This window comes from Pteropus medius, unplaced genomic scaffold, assembly GCF_902729225.1.
Source record: "Pteropus medius unplaced genomic scaffold, Ma_sr-lr_union100, whole genome shotgun sequence".
NCBI lineage: Eukaryota > Metazoa > Chordata > Mammalia > Chiroptera > Pteropodidae > Pteropus > Pteropus medius.
In genome coordinates this window covers 19,397,040-19,422,536 of record NW_024349802.1, presented here as the reverse complement: position 1 = coordinate 19,422,536, position 25,497 = coordinate 19,397,040, and the positions used below count along the sequence as shown (strand labels likewise).

The 25,497-nt window shown below is 39.5% G+C and overlaps 1 long non-coding RNA gene and 1 pseudogene across 1 annotated transcript in view; one reads left to right on the top strand and one right to left on the bottom strand.

Annotated features, from left to right (window-relative positions):
• The window catches only part of LOC120581602 (uncharacterized), a 327,878-nt gene that overhangs the window by 5,716 nt on the left and 296,665 nt on the right, over positions 1-25,497 (bottom strand). The gene's annotated exons all lie outside the window — the stretch shown is intronic.
• On the top strand, positions 9,469-9,587 carry LOC120581792 (uncharacterized; annotated as a pseudogene).

The following is a 25,497-nucleotide window of genomic DNA, read 5'->3' as shown; positions in this document are numbered from 1 at the left end:
GATGGAGATGAAAAATAAACTTATTTTGCTCATAACTGAACTTTCATTTTCTAGAGCTTCTGTCTGCCAGAAAAAAATGAACTAAATCATCAATCTAGTTTGAATTCTGTTTCTTCTTATTATCTAAATTATCATTTTATCTTGTGTCACTCTCCCTAGAATAAGAATTTTTTAATCTCTCAAATAACTTGTCATTGCTTCTCCACCCAGATGAATTCTGGGTATAAGGAAAGTGAGGGGGAGAGAGAGAAATAATGTGATTTTTGAGCATTCATGGTGATAGGGTAGGGTAGAGGGACGGCCTCCTGCCCATCCTTGTCCAGGGATCACTTCCCTGTCCATTCTGCTCGCCCCTCTGGCCTGCACAGCAGAAACGGAAGCTGCCATGACATTTGTTCTCTAATCTGCTCTCTGGCCTCAATCAGCGTACAGACTGGGGGACCCAGTCTGGCCATTTGGGCCTCGCCTGACCCACAGCGAGCAGCAGAGATTTCTCTCAGGTTTGGCTGGGACTCCGCTCTCCTCCACTGGTGGGTCTGACCTACAGTCTTTACCACAGGGCTGGCTTGTCCTAACCACCATAACCTACCCTGACAAGATCCCAAACATACTCTCAGGGACTTGTGGGACCGACCTAGATCACACAGGACTAGCAGGTCCATCTTATGCCCTAGGCTGGTGAAGAAGCAAATCTATTCTTAGTCTTGCCTTAATTTACCTAATGAGCCTACTGTTTCCTGTGCCAAAGCCAGCACAGGGATGAGAAAATTAGGGCCATGTCTCTTTGCTCTGCTCTCCTATTCCCTTCTGCCTCCTTCGGATTCCCACCACCACTGAAGACAGAAAAAGGCAGCTCTTCTACGTGGTCTTGCTGAGGAGACTTGCCTTAAATAAAGCATGCCCTTGATGTGCTAGACGGCAGCTAAAGGAATGTGGGCAACTGCCTCTCAAGACTGCAGCCTGGTTTCCTGTGGACGTTCCTTTGGTCTCTACCTCTCCTCTGGCATTCCCAATCCCCCTCTTTCTTTCTCTAAGCAAAAGACACTTCCAGCCAACTAAGGCAAAAACAAAACTTAAAAAAAACATATATTTTAAAAACGATCACCCCATTGTGTGTGTGTGTGTGTGTGTGTGTGTGTGTGTGTAGTACTTAATTTCAAAATGAGTTTTACTTTGTAAGGAAAGCAAAATAGGAATTAGTATCTCCATTTCATAATGGAAGACACTCAGCCACAAATTATCATATGATTCGTAAGTTATCTGGAATATTGTCTTTTATTTATTCCTAGAACTGCCTTTCTTTGTTTCTTGATATTTTTTAGCCAATGCTTTCTCACATAATGAGTCCCACCAGGCAGAGCCACGTACCACGTGGGTACTCCTATCATTTTACCTACCTATTCAAATCGTAGTGCCCGAAAAGGCTCAGGTCAGACACCACCTCCCCGTATTAATTCCATGACCTTTCTCTACTTTGAATCCTTTTTTAAGTTGTAGTCCAGATGGCATCATTTGATACATAATTCAATACAGCAATGTCTTATATTGCTTTCTAAGTTATCCACCGTCTGTGTAACTCTTGCCTCTCAACCAGTCTGTAAGCTGTTCTGCAAGCTGTCTGAGGCAGGGACTACATTTCTCAAGTCCTATGCAAGCAGTTAAGGCGGTAGAGCCTGCAGTTACTCTGCTTAGGTTCAAATCCTGGTTCTTCTGCTTAAGAGCTGTGCGATCCCGGACACGTCCTTTAACCTTTCTGAGCCACTGCTCCCCGCCATCCTCCACCTATAAAAGGGAGATAATATTCTTACTTATAGATCTGCTATGAATATTAAATAAATTAACATGTTTAAAGCATTTAGAACAGTATTAGACACACAGTAAGCACTATAGGCATGTTTGACATTTTTATTTTATGTCCCTTAGCACATAATGCTGAGTACAAAACTGATACTTATTTATGCTTCTGAATTGAATTATTTGAATTAGCTAAAGATTTTTATTTTAGTATGTCATTTGAAATTAAATTTCTGTGGTGCAAAGCTAAATTTATCATCATTTAAATTCTTGAGGTAAATGAGCATGAGAGTCTAAGAAATAATTTTGTTAAAAAAAAATCACTGCCCTCAACACCACATCTCACAAAATAACAGCAGTCCTCATCATCTTCCTGCATATCGATATCATGCTGAGAAAGCATTTTCTTAACATCATCTCCTCAAGCATCGCAACACCTCTGAAAGGTTAGTAGGTCAAGAAACAGGGCTCTCATTTTACAGGCGGCAAAACTAAGGTACTGGGAGTCAAATGGTTGGACCATGTCATTGAGAAAGTTCTTAGGGGAGCAAGAATGGAACTCAGGGCTCGCTTGCTCCCAGATGCACATCTGTGCTCTCGGTCGGCCAGTCACAAAACACTTTAATGCCAATGATCTCATTTGACTCTCAGAGGGGCTTCCTGAGCTTCTCAGAAAAAAAGCACTGCAATCCTTATTTTGCAGGTGAGGGCACCACAGCTGTTGGGGGCTAAGAAGTGGCAGAACCTCGGCCAGAATCCTAGTCTCCTGATCAAGAACCCTCGGTTCTCCCATCTCCTGACAGCACCCAACCCCAGTGTGCAGTCATGAGGAGGAGGCTTTGCAGCAGGGTGCTTGCAAGGTAGCTTTGGCCTCGTATAGACCTCAGTCTGGATCCCATCTCACCACACACTGGCCGTGTCACCTCCAGAAAGTTCCTGTTCTTTCTGTGCCTCAATTTCCTCATCCGTAAAATGAAGATAATACTAGCACTTTCCTCATAAGATTTAAAAGAGAATTAAACTGTATATAGTATGTGCAGAGAGTTGGCCACAGCATATAACCAATAGTAAGGACTCAGCCAACATGATTGGGAGAAACACTCCTCGCTCATCATGTTTTCATGTGCAGGGAATTCAGCGAGACTGGCATTCCAGGCCTCTCTTTCCACTCTTACTCAGACTCCTCAGGGAGAAGCGAGGTTCACCAGTGTGTGCAGCATGCGGAAGGGAACTTTGGAGTCTGCTCTCAGCTATGCATTAGGCTCCGCCAAGGAGATCCCCACTCTGTAGGAGAAGGCCCATGACTGCACAACCTCACCTCGTCTGAGAAAGTTCTTTCCTGAGGTGAAGTATTAAGACATCCACGTTGCCTCACTCCTATAAGCCAAATCCTCCAGCCTAACTTTCCTCGATAATACATCTAATATTTCGATATCTATTTTTCTGATTCTTGCATCCATCTCTTAATTGGTTTAGACTTACAGAAGAAGGTGAGTACAATCTACTGATCCCCTAAAATCCCAACAAATACAAACTGATTTCATGATTACCAGTATTATGCAAAAATTGTTTCCAAGCAGAGGTCTCCAGCTTCTTTGCATTCCACCAGGCGCTGGCTTGGCTATAAAAGGTCTGGCTGCTACATTCAGCAAGACCACCAGCCTGCCACAGCAGGAAGCCAGAGATGAAACAGATGTAGTCTCCAACATTTCGCAACCCTCACTTCTCAGGACTGTGTTGAGGACAAAGCTGATGCAAGACACTTTCTCATTTCTCTTATGAGTGGCCCACTGTGATTAAGAACCAAAGCCCAGCTAATTCTCTCTCACTCCCTCAACGTTCTGCTGGGCGAGTTTCATCCTTGGGTGTCCCCAGAACTTTGTCGGAGTAGATGGGAGAATTCTAGGAGGGTGACTAGACGTCCAGTCTATTTTGGCTCTCCAACTCTCCAGCAGCCTAGTGTCTGAGCTAAGAGAAATGTGACTGTGTCAGAATTCAAGAGAGCACCGGTGGCAAAGGCTTCCACATGTCTATTTCTGGCTGTCCCCTGATGCTGTGTCATTGGAGGAGCTGTGACATCACAGCCTCTGCCTTTTTACAAGGGCCTGACACTACAAGTGACTCATAGAGAATGTCTACTGTGGCTGCCGGTCTGGCTCAATACGCACAGACCCAGGGAGTCACGCAGAATGACTTGTGCTGGGGTTGGGCAGGGGCATGAAGACAATCATCGTATTAGGACTAGAAGTGACATTAATTGTCCTCTAGTAAAAGCCATCTAAAGCCTGAGCCCCTGCCATACTGTTCCTGAGAAGCGAGCCTCCAGGTTGTGCTGCATATCTCCCAGGACAGCAAGCTCATTATCTTACGAGGCAGCTGTATCGGGATGACTCGAAGCACAAAAAACAGCATGTTTAAGCAGTATAAACTTTTAACAACTTGCTCAACAAGAAGTCTGAAGAAAATTGCCACCAGGTTGGCAAGTGGCTCAAGCGAGTCACCAAGGGCCAAGGCCCTTTCCATAATGCAGGCAATCAGTGATGGTTTTCTACACTGGCTCAATTATCCTTTCCTCATCTGATACTATCAGAGCAAGAAGAAAGTCGTGCAAACCAGAGGCTTTCTCTTCATGGGTCTCTCTCTTTCAGTCAAGGTGAAAACCTACCCCAGGCCCCAGAAGACTTCCCCAGTGTCCCACTGCTTGTCCCTAAACCAGGGATATAGAATTGCTACAATTAGCCCTGACTGATTGTGAAACATGCCTTGGAGTTGGACCTACTTCCCTCTGAACAAAGAATAGTTTTATAAGGAAAAAAAAGAGAGGGTGAGGGGATGGCTATTAGGTATGGGTAATCGATTTTATCCGCTACAGTAGCCCAATCTCTCGTTAAATTATTTCAAAGTTCTTGATAATATTGAGTTAGAAAATGCTTAACATTTTATCTCCCCACACATTGATTCTAGACCTATGCTGATGGCCATATACAGAATAAACACAACATATTTCCATATGGTAACTTAGAGCATATCTAAAAACCAATAGTTCCAGAAAAGTTTCCGATTCCAAACTCTTCACAGGGCGACAGCCTAGTATAGAGCTGTGGAGTAAGACTTAAGACTGCCTGAGTTCAGCTCGCAGCTCTGGTGCTCACTAGCTGGATGACCCCAGGAAAGCTATTTTAAACTCCTTGTACCGACTTCTTCATAAGGGTTGCTGTAAAAATTAAAGAGCTAATATACATAAGGCACTTAGAACAGTGCCTGGCATCGACCTGGTACACTGAAGTGACTATTACTGTATAACGAGTTAAATTTTATGTTGCTTTCTTTTGTCGATATCCTATTTAGCTGTATTTTTTTGTCAAAAAGTAGAAGCAGGGACTTAAATCTAGATTTGTCAGTATCCATCCCTATCTTCTATTTATGGCTGCCACAGAGAAAGTTAAATAATAATCATAATCTTTCATTTATTTTCACCGAATCAGGTCTTTTAACATGTGTTCATGCAGTTGATTTTTCTGAACTTGAATGAAAGCTTTACATTTAATTCTACCTCGTTTTATGGAAACAAAGCAGGACTAAAAGTGCGCCTATCACTCCAGGAAGGGGGGGAAAAAAAGAGTATAAAAACCTTGAATCCACCAGGCTAGACTGTCCTCCCATCCCTAGGACTACCTTCCTCACTCTCTCTGCTCTGCCGCACGGATTTTACTGGTTACTAAGCCTGGTCTCTTGGCCCCTATCAACTCTGTGAGCCCGGGGCAGTGTTACAGGATGAATTACACCCCCTCGAAATTCACATGTTAAAGTTCTAACCCCCAGTACCTCTTGGTCTGTTACTTCTCTAAATGAAAGCTGGTTTGGGTCAGAAATAGGACGTTGTGTGAGCCTGATATAAACCAATTTTCAAACCCCTGTGCTTAAATTAAGACGTACCCTTTGAGGTAAGGACGAGTGCAGCCACATAGCTCAGAGAGGCAAAAATTAAAACCAGACAGTGGAATTTACTGGCCCATGACCCAGGTAAGAAGATTAGAAGATAAAATTTAGTCAATGGTCAGACGGTCAGTCACAAGCTATCTAAACATCTCTAAGTCTTGCTACTGCAGGAAGCCCACTAGACTAGGTAATGCAGTAGCATAATCTTCCTATTCCCAATTCGGTGACCTGGGAGTGACCAAAACAGGAGAATTGTGTCACCAGGCCATGTGGCTGCCTTTGATCACAAACATCTGGGGATAAGAGCAGAAAGAAGGAAAGAGACTTGATTGTACGTCCTAAAAAGGATTCAACTGACTCAAGCAGCTGGACAAATATTAACCCTAGGAGCCAGCAATCCCCAGAGGCCGAGAGGGTAGCCAAGCCCCACGAATCAGCCCTCCCTGCCCCTTATGTGGAAAATTGGCCAAAGGTCTAATTGAGTGGGGAGGAGTGAGATGAAGAAGGTAGTAAAGGATGAAAGGGAGAGGACAGAATGGGATGGAGAAATTAAAAGAGTATAGGAAAAAATCCTTGGGAACAACCAGCCTCCCTGCGTCAGTCAGCTACGCCATCAGATCCTGTCACCAGCTTTGAACCAATCCTTGGTCTTGTTCCAATCCTGAATATACTATATAATTTGAAATCACTTTGTATTTGTTATCCTAAAAGCAAGGAGACCTTTTGCCTTTGCACGCAAAATGAATGAAAAATGCATTTGTGCCATCATTAAATATAAAATATGTTATGAGACATAAAATATGGAGGAACAGCTTGCTCCGAGGGATGACTGCTACTTTGGAATCTTAAAACCCAGGCTCTGTTCCCAGCTCGTTTATTAATTTATCTTTAATATATGCATCTATTTGTTCATTCAGTCAACAAATATTAGGGACTCTCTACGCGCTGGGATTATGCTAAACAGAGGACAGTATAGTAATCAAGACAAACCCAGTTCTTCCCCACAAGGTACCCCCAGTCCAGTGGAGCAGAAAGATGATAAACAAAATGTAAATAAATAACTATATAGTTTCAATTTTATAAGTGCTATAGAGGAGACATACGAGTTGCTCTGAAAACGTCCGGTGGTTGTAGCTTCTCTATGCCATCAGGCAAGGCTTCCCTAAAGTCTGAGCTGGCTCTGCCACTGCATCACATATATTACAATTCCACTGCGCAAGTTCCTTCCGACTTATTAGGGCTCAGTTTGCCTATCTGTAAAATGGTAAGGCTTTACTGATGATGTCTCTTCATTACACTATGATTCTTGCACCTTTGAATATATATAAATAATGTGTGTTGATATATATATAGCCCTATAATGAACTGAGGGAAACTAGCACAAAAAAACACAAGGTGACCTTTCTCAATACAGAGGCCACAGAGGAGACAACCCTCCCAGAGAACAGGTTCTCCCTCTTCTGGTCAAATGCATCATACTAGCCCCCATCAGGACCAGCTTGCAAATTTTCCTCCCCCAACCAAAAGCATATTTCACGAGCATGCAGGCAAGAGTGACAGAATGGGGTTAGGACATGGAGAAGAATGACATGTTTTGTTTTGTTTTGTTTTTTATCTGAGACACTGCAGAGGAAAAGGTGGCAAGGAGCCAATGACGGGAGCTGCCTGGGATGAGGCAAACAGGGATGCCTATGTGAATGAGGGTACTAGGGGTCACCAGAGAATAGGGGTTCAAAGAGAGAAGGACTGACTCAGGAAACTCAGACTGAGATCTAGCCTTGCAGTGAAATTTCTATATAATTTTAGTCAAGTCATGGACTTTCTCTGGGCCTGGGTACCTCAATTAAACCACTTCCTCTAACTAGTTCAATGATATTAACATGAGGATATAACTTAGATGAAAAATGTGTTAAAGAGGCAACAAATTATTTAAGATAGCCATCTCAGCTTCTCATTAGCAAGGACGTAGCTAAAATTTGGACTAACTGGGCCATCTTCAGTAAAGAGCCATAAAATAGGGATAAACCATTGTCTCTCAGGTCTGCTATGATAATGCATACCAAAGCACTTTGTAAACTATAAAGGACCATGTACATGTAAGGTATAATTACAATTACAATAATTATTTAAAATGCCACTATGAATAGTATGATTATAATAATTACAATATGTTAAATATTCTTAACTGAGCGGTTGAATACCTACCTACATGAATAGTTGGGGAGATGGATGATCAGGCATTTCGCAGGTCACATAACAAACACATCCCCCACCATCTAACGGAGATTGTAAAAACAATCTCCTTTATGACTCCTGTTAACGGAGAAATCTAAGAGAAACTAGTTCTCTATAAACCCATACTATACATGAGTGGGACGATGATAACGGACTGTAAAATGCCAAGAATTTAAGTGAATGGTGCAGAGCATTGTAACACATATTAAGTTATTTGGTGCTCACAAGATAAAGAATTAGTTGGGAATGGTACTACTATTCCTTTTGACAGATACGGAGACTGAGCTGATGAAAGTTAAGGGCTTGACTACTATGCACAAGATTTTAGAGAAAGAATAAAAGAATTTGTTTACTTGCTTCAAAACCATGGCTCCCTCAAAGTCAGCCTCTGGAACAAGAGAAAATATTTCCAAATCATGCATCTAATAAAGGGCTAATATCCAAAATATATGAGGAATTCCTATAAATCAATAGTGCAAAAACAAATAACCCAATTAAAAAAAAAATGGGAAAAAGAACGGAATAGACATTTCTCCAAAGAAAATATACGAATGCCCAACAGGTACATGAAAAAAATGCTCAAAATCACCTAATCATCAGGAAAATGCAATTTCACATAATAGGTATCACCTCATACCTATTATGGTAGCTATCTGGGGGTGGAGAGGGGAGGGCGGGGGGAACCAGAAACAAAAACAAACAAAAAACAGAAAATAGCCAGTAGCGGTAAGGATGTGGAGAAATTGGAACTCTTGTGCACCATTGGTGAAAATGTAAAATGGTGCAGCCACTGTGAAAACCAGTATGTTCCTCAAAAAATTAAAAATAGAACTACCATTTGATCCAGCAATCCGTTTCAGTTCTTTTAGATAAATACTCCAATAAATTGGAGTATTTATCTAAAAGAACTGGAAACGAGAATTTTGAAGAGATATTTGGACTCCCAGGTTCACTGTAGCATTAGTCACAATAGCCAAGAGGTGGAAACAACCCAAATGTCCATCAACGGATGAATGGACGGAGAAAATGTGGTATAAACATACAGTGGGAAACTATTCAGCCATAAAAAGGAAGGAAATGGGGTCACATGCTACAACATGGATGGAACTTCAGGACATTACACTAAGTGGGATAAGCCAGGAGGACAAACACCACAAGACTTCAGTTATAGGAGGTATGTAGTCAAACTCATTGAAGCAGAAAGTAGAACGGTGGTTGCCAGGGGCTAGGAGCAGGGAGAAATGGGGAGTTGCCATTCGATGGTTAAAAAGTTTCAGTTGCACAAGATGGATAAGTTGTAGGGATCTGCTGTCCATCAGGCTTGTGGTTAACAGTACTGCGCTGTTCATTCCAAAAATTTAAGAGGGTAGATGTCATGGTATGTGTTTTTACCACAATTTATTTTTTAATTTTTATTTTTCAATCGGAGTTGACATTTGATATTATTTTATATTCGTTTCAGATGTATCACAATATTTCTTTTTAAGAAGGGCTCTCCTAGTCTATGGCCATGCTACCCTGAACAAGCCTGATCCCGTCTGATCTATGAAGCTAAATAGGGTCAAGCCTGATTAGTAGTTGGATGGGAGACCACCTAGGAAGACCAGGTGCTGTAGGCATAAAAAATTAAAAAATAAGGGAGTGTAAGCTGACAAGGCCCTTGCAATCTATGAGGTCAACCAAGGGTTGCCTCACCTAAAAAATTTAAAAAAATAAAAAAAAAGAAGGGCTCTCCGGATTTCTGTCTAATTGTTGTGGTCAATTATTGACAGTTTATGTTTTGTGTTATAGCAGTATGCCCATCTTGGGAAATAGCAGCGACAATGAACTATCCTTCTAAGTAGTCTAGAGCTGTATATTACAATTGCTACGCTTTCAGAAATAAAATCATAAAACATGGGTACCAGGAAAACTTAGAGTTAGGCTAACGTCCCATTTTACAAATGAGAAACCTGGGAACCAGAGCTGGCAGAAGACTTGAATGAGATCCTATAAGTAATTAATAAGTTGAATAATAGCTGAGCTTTCATTCCTAGACCAATATTTTGCTTAGAGAAGTAGTTTACAACCTGGTTATATAGCGAGTCCACTTGAGAACATAAAACATAAATGCCTGGGTCCTCGCAGAATTGCTGAATGCAGAACCTCTGGGGGTGGAGCCAAGGGTCCATGTTTTTAAAAGCCTCCCTGGTGATTGTAATGCAGGCAGTCTTCCAACTGGTGTCCACTATTTTGGTTAACCCAAACCCTTGGCTTATATCTAGTATATTCTATCACATGGAGAACAAATCAATCCACCTGATGTTCAATGTAAATCAACTTGATATGGTCCACCTAAAAGGATAGAGAAGAATTGTCTCCTGTGAATATCATTCCTTTTCTGAAAATAACTGGATAGTGAGAGTTCATCATTGGCTGAATATTCATTCTCTGTGAAATAACTATGAAATGTTTTTTCTGTGAGAATTTTCTCTAACTACACAGCCTAAAAATAATGTGTCTCAAGTCCAGCTCCAAACGTCATGCTTTTTGGAATGGAAGATTAATCATTTTCACTCCTGTGTTTGCCTCACTGAATCAGGGGCATGAGGGGCTGGCCGGCAACAAAACCAAGAGCTCTCCGCCGGGTCCGCCCTTCCCACTGCAGTGAAAAGGTGGCCCAGGTGTCATGGCGCCGAGGTTGTTTCTAACACCAGGAGCGTATGAGGAAAGGGAGTACCAAAGCCTGTTAGGTTGAACTCAATCACCAACAAAAGCACGAAGAAGAAAAATTTCCATTCGTTTCCTTTTTGCTCTGTACCATGCTTTACATTCATCTTTCCCTTCAGCCCCCAGAGTGCTGTCTCCACTGTTTTATGCCCACAGTCACGTGCTGGCCAGGAAGTGATCGGGCTATGATTCAAACGTAGGTCTGTGAGACACAAAGCTTGGCTCCTCTTAACCACTATGCCGTGGCGGGCCCAGGAGAGAAATGCCTGACTCTCGGGTACTGCCTCCAACCCCAGATTGCTAGGAGTCCATCTGAGAGACAACACGAACAGAGAAAAAGCATCCTGTTCGAAAGGGTGCTCAAAATTGAAAAACATATATTTTACTGCTTATATAATGTTGGTCAATTCACTACTCTTTCCTGACTTTGAATTTTCTTATATTTTGCATGGAAGTGTAACAAAAGTTAGTGCAGTTATAATAAATCCAGGCTCGAGTATCTAATAATGGATTGATTTGAAACATGACCCTTTCACTACCGATTACAGATATAATTTCTTTCTGCAAAAATCTTTAGGGCCAGATGTTTCTCCAAACACCAGATCTGGGGGAGAGAGGGCAGGGTCAGGAAAGTGAGATAAGATATTTCACAACTTGCCCCTATCCCTAGCAAGGTCTGGAGCAGTTCTCACGAATATTTCTACAGCAGAATATGTAAATATTAACTTTGAGATAAATAATTATAAATAGTGTGATGTCAGGTCAGATAAGGCTTCGCCACAAAATCAGTTCAAGTCAGATCAGGTTTTGCTGACATAAATAAGTTTAAAAAAAACTTTGCATTTCAAAGCCTTTTAGATTTAACTGACTGAACTCATCGCTGTTAACCATGGAAAAAATAACTAACTTATTTGTATTTTCTTACCTCATTTGTAAAATGGAAATAATATATGTGCATATTTCATAAGGTTTTGCTTGGGTAAAATTAATTAATGCAAGGTAATCACTTAGAGTGATAGTTTACAGTAAATACTAAAACACACAGCTACCGACTATTGTCATTTTTATTATCTCCTTAGATCCCTTCCACTTCCGGTATTCCATGATTCTAAATAATCAAACGATAGTTATATAAAGTTTAAGCTTATAGTAGAAGAGATTTCATGATGTATGGTCTTATGGAGTAATTGCCATCAAAATTTTATAGAACTGAATTGCTGTAATGGCTCATAATAAAAGTTGAACACTCCAGGACAGAATAGTCAAAAAAGGTTTCATAGAAGAATTGAGATTTAAGGTAACTTTAAAAGCAAGTGGGGTTTTGATCGCTGAAAAGGAAGAGAAGTGTTATCAGTTAAGTGTTAAGAGAATAGGTCATAGAATCAAACTGACTTGGCTTTAAATATGATGACAGACAGCACTTACAAGCTATGTGAGCTTAGACAGACCATTTAACATCCTTGAATCTTATTTGTTCCTATTTTTTAAAATGACAGTAATAATATCTATTTTTCAAAATTATTGGGAGGCTTGGAAATTATGCATGGAAAGCACACCGAACAATCTCTCGCTAGTCTTCTGTAACACTAGTCACAAGAGGAAAACAGATTTCAAGTCGACATAGGAAGACCTTTGTCACAGCTAGAGCTTTCTCAACCCTGGGACAGTTTATCTTGCAAGGTATTGAGCTTTCCACAAGCAAAGCTGTTTGAGAACCAACTATCTCACTTATTTGAGAGAGAATTAGCGTTTGACGAGGTGAGAAGAATGGTGCTACCCACTCTCGTTCCTTCCGATGAGAATTTATCATCAGAGATTATAATGAGTTATTCTGGAGTTCATTTTAATCCAGGGTTTCCTTGTAAGATGGAGAATTCTAGGTTCTGAGAGTTGGTGGTCTGACTCAGGCAAGAATGAGGACAAAAGAGAAAAAGCTATATGGGTTGGGTGAACCGAGCTAGGGCTGTCCTTGAATGCCAGAATGAGGATTTGGCCTCCAAAGACAATAAGGGCGACATATCTACGAGAAATATTTTACTCTGCAGATTCCTTGTAACATTACTGAAAGATGCTTCTTGTCCCTTTATAGTAATGAAATTAGAACTCTTTCGTTTTTTGTCTTTTCCCTGCTCTTTTCATTTTTCTCCTTCCTTTCTCTTCCTCTGTTCTTTATCTCCATTCTTACTGTCATTTTCTCTCAATGTACAGCTCAACATTGTGATCATCCCAAAGTGGTTTGTAAGAGGCCAAGCGCTATAAGTCAGAAGAAACAATATGGCAGCTTACCTTGTGTACCTGAATGTCCTCTCAGCTCCTTGGAGGAAAGGTCCTAAATAAACCAAGCTATTATTATCACCAAGTGCCACATAGTACAGAGCATATTATTGGTGCCAAATAAATAATTCCCCTTGGCAAGTCAACAGAGCAAGAGTGTGACTAGCCTGCAGCCTGGCTGGGACACAGGTTACACTGAAATAGAGCTTTGGAAGGAACCATATATCAAAATAATGGTCTAAGATGTCAAGGCAAGATGCATGTCCTTTCAGGTGCGGTGGTTTTACATAATTCAAAATTCCTGGAGACTTTGCTGGAAATGAGTATCTGGTCTCTCCCTTACAAAGTCAGATCTGGGTCTGCTAAGGTCAACAAGGTTCACCAGTTATCAATATTTACAGTGACAGTATCCTTTGTTTACTTAGCCTTTGTCATCTTCCACTAATATAAAATTTGTGATAGTATGAGAGTGGAAGCTAATATTTGAAATGATTAATATTAGTATTCATATAGTAGTGATTCTATATTCATTGAGCACTGTTTCACACCTATGTGAGAGGCATTGCACTAAAAACTTAACATGTATTACCTGATTAAAATCTTGCAACAATCCTACCTAGTTAGAATTAGTATGCCCATTTTACTAAAGAGAAAACAGGCTCCACAATATTGATAAGATTTCCTAGGGCTACATAGCTGGTAATTCTTACCTCAAAGTACTTAAGCCATAAGCTAAAATGCCTCCTCTGTAAAGCAAAGTTTATTAAACAAATTAGTATTTTTAACATAATCAGAGGAAATGTTTAAGAAACCTTAGAGAAAATTATTTTTCACACATTCTCACAGAAATTAGAAGCGTGCACTTACATTTTTAATTATATGTTAATTCCAGATCATTCCCGTCTATTATTTCAATGAAATTAATTAAAGATATCCACCAGGCAACACTTACTTTGCTTTTAGTAGGTAATAGAAAACTAAAAGTCTCTGTACTTCCTACTTTGGGCTAGTTTTCTCATCTAGGATGAAATTACTCTAAAAAGCTTTAGAGAAAGGAGAGTCCTGAAATTAGATATATGATGTTGACTACCTTAGCAAACTCTTCCCAGCTCCACAGAATGCATCTCAGGTTGTATTAGCCAGCTCCAGATTCACGAATCTCAACTGCTTTTTACTCTGATATTCCTGAACCCACCATGTGTAAACAGAGGCGATTAATTTCCGCTTCTCCAAGCTTCCGTGCATCCAGTGACTGGGGACTAGAAAGTGGATTTTCTTTTTTATTAATACAGTGCTGGCACTTCCTTATTCTGTGATTAGGAAAATGACTGCATCATGATGAAACTAAATTAAACAAAAGGGGCTTTTTTTTTTTTTTTTTTTTTTTGCTTAGTGTAAGAGCTGAGAAAGGGAGACAGAATTAAGATAGTGTCTATCTGGTCTCAAATCTGCCACCAAATGGCTAACTTCAGGTAAGTCTCTTTTCTTCCTCTAGGCTTGGATTTCCCCACATGAACAGTTGAGCTGTTTGATATATGCTTTGTGAATCAATACTGGAATGAATGAACACATAAAAAAAGAAATGTAGCTGACCTCCAATGTGCTATCAGCTTCCATATTTCAGGAAGACCGGAGTCTCTTCCTCTGGATGGAGTAGTTGTGTCTGGACTATGACAGCAGAAGAACTGTGGCTGGAAGTAAAAGAACTTGGAATGGATTTATCAGCTTGTGCCTGGCTTTAATGTGGAGAAGGGTCTACAGATCCTACAGATCAGAGATTAAGAATTATAATATCCTAAAATATTAGCATTGACATGGACTATAAATCATCTAATCCAACTTTGTCATGATATTAGCATCTCCAAGAGAATCTCTGATGCTTTAAATCAAGGAAGAAATGGGCATTTCAAGCCTCCTGGCAGGGCCACAGTCAGTCAGTAGGGGCTTGTGGTCCCAATGATATAATACAACCTACAGCCCACTTTATTTCTATGTGGAAGGCTGAACTGTCTTATTTCCCCAGGAGCAAATGCCTAAAAAGGTTGCTTCAACTTTGTTTTTGATCTGGCCTAGTTTAGAAGGTGAATCAGCAGCTTTCCAAAGGCCATGGAAAAGCAGCTCCAATTTAAATCTTCTTCCATCTATTCCAATCCCTGTTCAATGAGCCTAGCTCCTAAGGCTGAGGAGTCCTTGTAGAAAGTCTGACTTGATGGAACTTACAGCTTGAATTTCCAGTCTTGATTACTTAGCCCTCATTTCTCAATGAACAATCAATTTTAGTCAATTACAACTGGCCTGTGCCCAGAAGCTAGGCTACTGGGAAAAACAGGCTTTAACAGGGCAAATGGAAGAGAAAGGTCTTGAGGTACCCTGGTGAAGTAAAGTCACTACTGTTTGAAGCTTTTCAATCACTACTGATCAGTCATGGGATAGTTGGCTTAATGTAATTATCATCTTTCTGATCTGGTGTTATTAAAAGTCAGTTACACAGAAGAAAAATGAGCCAAAAATACATATCAAATATAAATATAAGACTTTTTAAAATTTCAGTAGGAAAAGAACTTTCTTTGAGATAATTTGTCGCACGTCCATTCTTGTATATATGCAAGCATACATTTACTCATTCATTCAAAATGTACCCGTTATACCAGACATTTTACTTAGTGCAAGGGATATTTAAAGAACCAGGTTCTGACCTCAAGAAGCTTAAGTCTATAAATAGAGATACATGAGTAAACATATTAAAATACGAAGACAGCAACTCCTCTTTTTTTCCTTACCCCAGCATCCAATTTGCCACTAAATCTGACATATACCTTGAATTTTTCCTCTTCTCTCCATCTTCGCTACTAATACTCTAGTCCAAACCTCCATCATCTATCTCTTATATAGACTATTGAAAAACCTCTTAGCATATCTCCCTGACTTTGCTATCATTTCAATCCTTTAATCCATTGCCCACAAATAAGCAGAATAAACTACTGATCTTTTCAAAATATATATTAAAGTATATCACTTTACTGCTTAAACTGAGTGGATTCCAGATGCACTTAAACTCAAACAGCCTCCTAGCCAGTGTTAACCTTATCAGTCTCCTCCTACCCTCCCACTTCCCCATAAGAATCCAGCTACACTGACCTTGTTTGGTTTTTCATTGTCTTAAATCTTTGCAGGTCTTGTTCCTTCATGTCATTCAAGATTCAGCTTAAATGTCACAACCTCAGACGTGACCTTTCCTGACCATACCATCTATAGTCGCCCTCTAGGCACTCCATACTTCAACGCCCTATACGATTCTCTTTATGGAACTTACCTAATATATTCTTGGTTATTTGTGTATTGCCTGTCTTCATGAGAACAGGGGCCTTGTCATTCATATTTACTATTCCATCTCAGTGCTTAGAATAGCACCTAGCAAATAGTCAGAATGACACATGTAAGCTTCATGAGGACAGAGAATGTCTATCCTATAGCTGATCCCCACTCTTGTTGTCGTAGATGCTCCCAAACTATTAGCTGAATGAGGTCCCTAAAGGAGAGTCCTTATCCAGGATGATGGGTGACAAGCATGAAAGGCTTCCTATGTGGCATGGGCTACTTATCCAAGGTGTTGAATCAATAAATATGGGCAAAACATCTTGCTTATAATAGGTTCAAAGAGAACATTAATGACAGAGTAGAATCACATTTATCTGCATTTCCTTCTACTGAATGATAATAACACACACTAATAACAATTTCTAGAGAAAAAATTGACTCATTCATTGATAATCATAGTAATTTGCAAGAAAAGATAATTAATTCTATTCTCAAATTGCTCCATCTGTCATGTAGAAATTTGCATTGTGTTTATATATGCTATATATATATATATATATATGAATAAGTGTGTTTGTATTCAGCTAAAAGAAAGAATATCTATGCATGTAGGCCAAAATTGGTTTTCAATAAAAATCCCTGAAAATGCCCATCATCCCAGCTAAATATGTATCCCCCTGACCTGTTCTGGTATCTGCAATGCCCATATCAGTCATGATTCCAAGTTATCACATTGAAATCCATCTTCTAAGATGAAAAAAAAAAATCATATGGGAGGATCCATAGACCTGATTCTTACCTTTTCACAGAACCTTGCAGTTTTCCAAAGCACTGACAAATTTATCATTTCCTTGAATTCTCACAGAGACTACTGTTCCCATTTTACAGATGAGTAAAGTGAGGTCTAGAGAGACTAAATGGCTTGTGTAAAATATAACAGCAGACTTGTAACAAGTCCAAGATCAAAACCTGGATCTTTTGGCTTGACGGAGAGATGAGAACATAAGACTCTACATTGCTAAGTTTTGATCATGAAATAGTGACACAACACTGCCTGCTGAGGTGTTACAATGAGAGAGGAGGTTCTGTATAACTAAGCAGTGATCTAGGTCGGGGATAAAATTTGCCCAGATCTGGGGAAAGAGCAGCCGGTGGTCATTTCCTTTTCAAGGCATTTGGCTTCCCAGTAATTTCTTCTCCACTGAGATTAATCCATCACCAGACTCAGAGCCATTTTCCAAGTTATTAATCATTTGAGAGTAATGCTGCCTCAGCAAGAACCTAGCAAGGTGACTGCTAAAAACCAGGAAAGGACAAAAGAAAACTGGAGGTGAGCGGTGAGACAGACAACAAAGGAACTCAGGATAGACAAGCAGCAGAGTCAGAGAGACACCCCAATAGAGGTGTCAGGGACCAACATTTAACTGGGACAGAAAGTGAGCACGTGGGACCACTGAACAATTGAAAACCATAATTCACCAACCCCTTTGCTGCTCAACCATCGCTGCAGGAGAATCTCTAACCTAGGACTTGAAATTAAGCCCTTCACCTCCAAATTACGATGTGAAGCCTTCGACAGATAATGAAATCAGAAAATCCCTTACTTAACACTCGGCTGAAAACTACCTCTGAAGAGCACATAGTAGGTAGTGTAAAAGTCATAGAGTCCATGTACTATCTAGGTTGAAGTCAGATAATGTGTTCTGGGAGATTTGCCCTGAGTTGGACTCTCCATTCCCAGCAGACAGTGAATGCTGAGACTCAGGACTCAATAACAGTGAGCCTGACTTTAAGAATTTGATCCCATTTGGACCGATTTGCCTTCTTTGTTCCTTGATCAGGCACTGACTCCCAACCCCAGCTTCCCACTCAGCCCTGAGCATGACCACGAACTGTCTCCTACTTCCACTCAAAAGATAAAAACTGACCTTGGCTGCAAACAACTACATTTATTCCTGAAACTAGCCACAGATTGCCATCTAATGCTAGGCAGAGAATGAGCCTTAACCCCAGACAATACTGGGCCCTAATCCTGACCACGGAGTGAGGCCATTATTATTCAACAACTACTAAAGTGCCTACTATGTGCCAGTCTCTCTGCTGGGCAAGAGATATAATAATTAACAAAATATCCACACAAGACAGACAAAAACTCAATTAATTACAAATTTCATATGTATTTATTATAACGATTTAACACCAAACATAAACTGACTCCAGACCTCAGTCACAGATTGACTCATAACCCCCAGGCACAGACAGAGCCAGAGCTGAGACTGAGTTTGCCAACAAAAAAATTGGAGGAATTATAGGAAGAGCTTCTTCAAACCACTTCAGGCAATACTGGGATTAGGTGCCCAGTGGAAACCTGACAAGCTACAAAAGCAATCATTCAGTGTGTGGTGATGTAGAGAAAAGCAATAAAGTTTCCCAATGATGTTGAAACAGAAACAGACACACATGGAAACAGATTCTATTTCAGTAGCATGGACCAGGAGTCCAGGATAAAGGCAGCTGTGTGCACATTATCAATGGAGTACAGAGAACAAGTAGAGACAGAGGATGGAAAGAACTAGAGGATCTAAAGTAATGTTTGAAAACTACCTAGGAAGGTGATGGGGTGGGAAAGGTCAAGACATAGGGATTCCACATAGGGAGATCAGCACATCGAACTTGGAGTGTAGAAAGTTCACATTGTGTCTAAGAGAGGAGATGGACATCTTTGGATCAGAGGATATTTTGGGGGACAGATGCTGAATAGAAGAGTGAGTAGGGCCATTTTATGGTCAGATTTAAGTGCCAGGCAGAAGCTCCCAACAGCAAAAAAATATGCTTATATAGTCAGTTTGGTTTAGAAAACATGATCAGTTATGAGCTTTTTATTCATTTTTATATAGCCGGAACTTAATCTTTTAATAATAAGTAATATGAAAGGAACAAGAATAAGTGGAAAGAAAAGAAAAAAGAAAAAGGCAACAGCAGAAGATGAGAAGGTTTTCCTGACAATTAATTCTCCATCTTGAAACCACGTCGGCACCATCAAGAACTTGGGCAATGCTCTAGAAATAGATCCCATTGATTAAACCACCCTGAACTAGTCTCCTGAAGAGCAATTCGGTAGCCTCTGCATTGGGACTATCTGGGGTTGTCTTTTTGGCCTCCGGTCCTCCCCCAAATGATCAGGGATACTAAAGCAGTAGTTGAGCCTACAAGGTTGGAGGATAGAGAAATGCTGGTGATAAGAGGTTGAAAGGTAAGGTTTCCTCACCGCCAAATTGAATCCCCCAGGGTGTAAAAACCAGGGAAAGCTCACATAATGAACTCCTTCCCCAGATTCCTTTAACTCCAGGAAACTAAACCCAGCTATTGTACCCACTGTCCCACCTGGCTCTGCCAAAGACTCAACTTATAGGAAAAGGAAGGAAAAGGATGAAAAAGAGGAACTAATTCACTGTAATTGGAGTTAATCCCACTCAAAATCTCAATCCATGATAGCAACTAATCCAGTTAGTGCAGCTTTCAAGGGGAGCTTTGATAAATCCGTTAGCCTCTTGCTGGAACCACGGGCCCCTGAACAGCTCGGCTTTCGTGAGGAGAGCCATCAATAATGCACCAAATAGGGCGTTTCTCAGGCTTATCAACATGTTGGCCCAAACCTACACACCACTCAAGGGCAGAGCCATCCTAGACATCACTAGCCCTTGCTGAATCTCTCCTACTATAAGTATTCCATAGTTTTAAATCACTCAACCCAGCTCTTAAATTTTTAATCTTGCATTTCTCAAAAGTCATTTTATGTGTGATTAAACTGTTGTTCCCAACCAGATTGCAAAATCCTTGAGATTAGGAATTACGTTTTAGATTTCTCCATAAAATCCCCAGAAATATCTAGGAGAGTGCTTAGCACAGAGTAGGAGCTGAAAAAATATCCGCTTTATTGGTTTATTGATAACACCAACCTCTTAGATACCAAGACTCAATGCACATACCGACAATGTGGAGTTTCAGTACTGGTCTCCCCCTTCTCTGCGAGGTTACCCTGATAACCGGTGCTGCTATTTTGAACCTATTATAATTTGATTTTGTAAATGGCAATCCAAATTTTTGGCTAATTCTATAACATTCCTAGGCAAAATTGTGCAATTCTAAAGTTTCCAATCTATGTTTTAAAACATATTTCATTGTGATAAATGTATGTAACATAAAATGTGCCATTTTAATCACCTTTAAGTACACGATTCAGTGGCATTAAATATATTCACAATGTTGTATAACCATCACCACTATCCATTTCTAGAACGTTTTTCACGATCCCAAACAGAAACCCTGTCCCCATAAAATAATTACTCCTCATTCACCAGCCCCCTCTACAGGCCCTGGCAACTTCTAATCTATTTTCTGTCTCTATGAATTTGCCTATTCTAGGTACCTCACAAGGGTTTCGATTTCTCCACATCTTTACCAACACTTGTTAGTTTCTGGTTTTTGTTTTGTTTTGCTTTATAACAGCCATCCTAATGTGTATGATATGCTATCTCGTTGTAGTTTTGACTTTAAATTCTCTAATAATGAGCATCTTTTCCTCTGTTTATTCGCCATTTGTGTATCTTCTTTGGGGAAATGTCAGTTCAAATCTTTTGTCCATTTTTTAATTGGGTTTTGTTGTTGTTGTCGTTGTAAGAGTTTTTATATATTCTGGATATTCTCTCCCATTCTATGAGTAGTCTTTCAATCTATTTTTTAATGCCCCTATCTTCCTCTTCTATCTACTTGGCCCTTTTTCTCCCTCAAGCATCCCATGTTCTCAGTATATTCACACTAGTCCCTGAAAACCCATGAGACCTACAATACTCTCACTAATAGCATCAGTGCCCCATAGTTCAGATATTATTCCCTTTCATCATCATCGTTGTCATCATTAATTATTAGCTCCTATTATAATGTGTCTGATATTCTAGCATGAATTTTAGATACATCCTCTCAGTTTCTCTTTATAGCAACCGAGAAATTTATGCTAGTGTTATCCCAGTTTGACAGACGAGGAAACTGAAATTCAGTTAATGACATATTAAAGAGAATACATATGATGAAAGGTTTTCCCATTGGGTTTTATCCATAGAAGCTCTCACATCAGAAAGAATTACATCAATTAATTCACACTGAAATGTTAAATGACTTACCTCTAACCAGGCTATGTTATTATAGACATGCATTTTTATCAAGTGGGATTCCATTTATGATAGAAGTTTGGGGCAACAAAGTCAGGGATATTTTATCATTGGTTGAAACAAGCCAAATTATTCTGGGTAGGTAGCTGGTTGTCCTTCTCATAAGCAAGGCTAATTCTTACACAAGTCTCCTGACTACCTAACAGGTAAAAAAAAGAAGAGACAAATTCAGCCAAAGGACTACCCTGCATTGGGAAAGCACTGAAAGGTAGGATGCCTGAGAAGCTCTCTTAGATCTACCTCTAACCGCGTGACTTCAGTCATTTTAGATATTACATGGAGACAGGTATTTAGCTATTATAGACTGAATTGTGTCTTCTCCAAAATTCATATGTTAAAGTCCTATGGTTAAAATCCCGGTGGTTTTTGGAGATGGGCCTTTAAAAGAAAATTAGGGTTAAATGGGGTCATGAGGGTGGTAGCCTAGTCCAACAGGAAAAAATAAAGAGAGAGAGACACCAGAGGTTGCTATCTCTCTCCACACGTATACATCAGGAAAAGGCCATATGAGGCTGCAGCAAGAGAGCAGTAACCTACAAGCCAGGAAGAGAGATCTCACCGGAAACCAAACTGGCCAGAACTTCGATCTTAAACCTCTAGTCTCCAGAACTGTGAGAAAATTAATTTCTGTCATGTAAGCCAACCATGTAAGCCAACTACAAACTACCTTTGTAGTTTGTTAAGGTAGCCCATGCTGACTAACACATTAGCTATCACAGTTTTCTAGGTCTCTTTCTTTCTTCCAGGACTTATTTTTCTTTTAGATGACTATACAATGCCATTCCACCTATGGGTTACATACTGCTGCCTCGTCTGCCTAGAAGGCAGTCCTCCCTCTGTCTGATGGAAGTACAAATGACAGAACACAGGCCAGTAAGTGAAGTCAGAAAGACACCAGGTCTGCAAGCTATGCACATGTTCTCTCAACATGTGCATCAGTAAAATGGCTGAGTCATTGCAATCACTTCCCTCCTTGGCTACTGTATAGACTAAATAAACACAGGAGGTGCCTACCACCAACATGCTGAGTGTTCCCCTGAGGTTACGTGATTTTTCTTTCTCTATCCTGAGTTATTATAATGCCCAGTATTGTAGATTTGTAGCTAAAATTATGTAGTTTAAAGTCAGACTCTGTATCCCTTGCAAGCTGAATAATTTGAGGAAGTACATTAATCTCTTAGTCTTATTTTGCTCATCAGTAAAACAGGGGTAACAATAACTGCTAATTATTATTCTATTATGAGGAAAAATATAATAATTCATAGAGCAGAGAGAAGTTCTAATTCCAGTAATAATAGGGTAGCTTGTATTGGACTAACTCAGCTACAGAAGATAATAAGAAACTGTGGATGAAATAATTTTAAAAAACACAACTATTTTAAGGCACTGAGAATGATGAAAAGGGGGAGAAACTGGAGCGAATTCTATCCATGAAAGAAAGAATCTACATGGGGTAAGATCTGTGTTTATTTAGCTTTTTTCTTCAGGCATTTTCCAGTTGACATGATGCAGACGGGACAGCAGTCAAACAGAAAATGCAGTCTTATTGGCCAAAGTGTCAGAGGATTTCAATGTCACCAGAGTGGCTGGAAATTGATGGAGAAAATCCAAGAAGAGAAAAAGTCTGGAGGGGGAAGCACCAAAACCTGAATATAAACTCCTTGCAAATCTCTGATCGACTTCAGTAAAGGACATGTGAGGGGAAACTCAAGGAACTCAGCAGAAATCAACAGTGGAAGAAGGCAGTGTACCGAAAGTGAGATTTCCTCTACCGCCCACTTCAGAGGAGACAGTGCTTGGAGGTGTAATCATGTCATGTCAGAAATACTTAATAAATGCCTTGGGCTCTCCATTAGTGCCCCAGAAAGACTATTACATTGGTAAGGACTATTTCTCAGGATTAAGGGATTCTCCCAGGGACTAAGAGCAAAACAGAAACATACATATCCTAAAAGTGTATAAAACCAATTCTCCGCAAGTTCAACATGATCACTCAGTAACTCATCGGCCTGCTAGAACAAATCCTGATAGAGGAAGAAAATTCTAAATAGAGAGTGTCTACAATTTATCATCCATGATATCCAACATTACTATATGTGAGAAGAATGAGAAAAATGTGACCCATAGTCAAGGGAAAAGGCAAGTAATAGAAACAGATCCCCAGAATGTCCCAGATGTGATTATCAGACAAAAAGACTTTAATATAATTATTAGAAATGTGTTCAAAAGCTGAAAGGAAAAAAAATTGTCATAATAAGTAAGAATTGGGATTATCAAAAGAGAAACTTAAATTATAAAAAAGAATCAAGTGATAATTCTAGTACTGATACATGCTATATGACATATGAGATATTCATTAAATAGGATAAACAGCAGGATGGACACTGCGTGCAAAGGGGTTAGCAAACTTGAAAAGAGATCAATAGAAATTATCCAATTTTAAGAATAGAGAGAAAAAAATTGGGAAAAACGTGAACACCATCTCAATGACCTATGGGAAAACATCAAGCAGTCTAACATGTGTAATTAGAGACTCATAAGGAGATGAAAGAGAATAACGAAAAAAACATAATTGAAGATATAATGGCTGAAAACTTCCTAAGTACTGTGAAAAAAATCTAATCGGATTGTTTTTAAAAAGCACAGCAAACCCCAAGAAGGATCAATATAAAGAAAATCATGTATCAGAGTCAAACTGCTAAATGAAAAAGATAAAAAGAAAAATCTTAAAAGCAACCAAAGACAAAAGGCACAGTACATTCAGGAAATAAAAATTTTACGATGGCTGATTTCTCATCAGAGAGAATAAGAGCATCAGAAGCCAATGGAATGACATCTTTAAAGTTCTGAGAAAAATAAAATTGCCATTCTATGAATCTATATCCACTGAAAATATCTATAAAAACTAAAGGTAAAATTAAAAATATTATTCAAATAAATAAAAGTTGGGAGAATTAATTGCCAGCAGACCTGCACATGTGAGTAGCAAAGAAAGTTTTACAGGATAAACACAGATGACACTGAATAAAACTTTAGATTTGCAGAAATATCGAACACCAGAAATAGTGAATATGTGGGTCAAAATGAAAGATAGATGTTTATCTTCTAATTTCTCTAAAGATAATTGATGAATCATCAATTTAAGTTTTAAACTATAATATAGGAAAAAAAATATTTGCAACTTGAGCTAGGCAAAGACTTCTTAGATACAACATAAAAACCATGATTTATAAAATTAAAAATTAATAAATTAAATGGCAATAATTCAAAACTTCTTCTCTGAAAAACACAGTGTTAAGAAAATAAAAAGACAAGCCACAGACTAGGGAAAATATCTGCAAGAAACATATCTGACAGAAGATTTTTACACAGACTATACAAAGAACACTTCAAACCTCAAAAAAATTAACAAGCCAATTTTTTTTTTAATTGGGCAAAGAATTGAATACACATTTTGACAAAGACATGTGTGTGTATGGTAACTAATCTCATGAAAAGTGGCTCAACATCATTAGCCACCAGAAAAATGCAAATGAAAACTACAATAAGATTCTACTACACATCTATTAAATAATATTTCTCTCCCCTAAAAAAGAAAAAAAAGACAGCTGCTGGAGAGTATGTGGAGTCGATTAGTTTCCTCAGATTGCCATAGCAAATTACCACAAATTTGTTGGCTTAAAACACAGAAATCTGTTCTCTCAAAGTCCGGTGGCTAGAAGTCCAAAATCAAAGTGTCGGCAGGGACGCACACCGTCTGAAGGCTCTCAGAAAGAATCCTTCCTTGTTTCTTCCTAGTTTCTTGACGTTGCTGGCAATTCTTAGTGTGCCTTGGCTTGTAGCTGCATCACTCCAATTTCTACCCTCTTTTTGACATGGCTCTCTTCCTTCTGTTTGTCTTTCTCCAAATCTCTCTCTCCTCATCGAATCCTAGTCATGGCATTTCGGGCCCACTCTATCCTAGTATGACTTCATTTTAATTTGACTATAACTGCAAGGA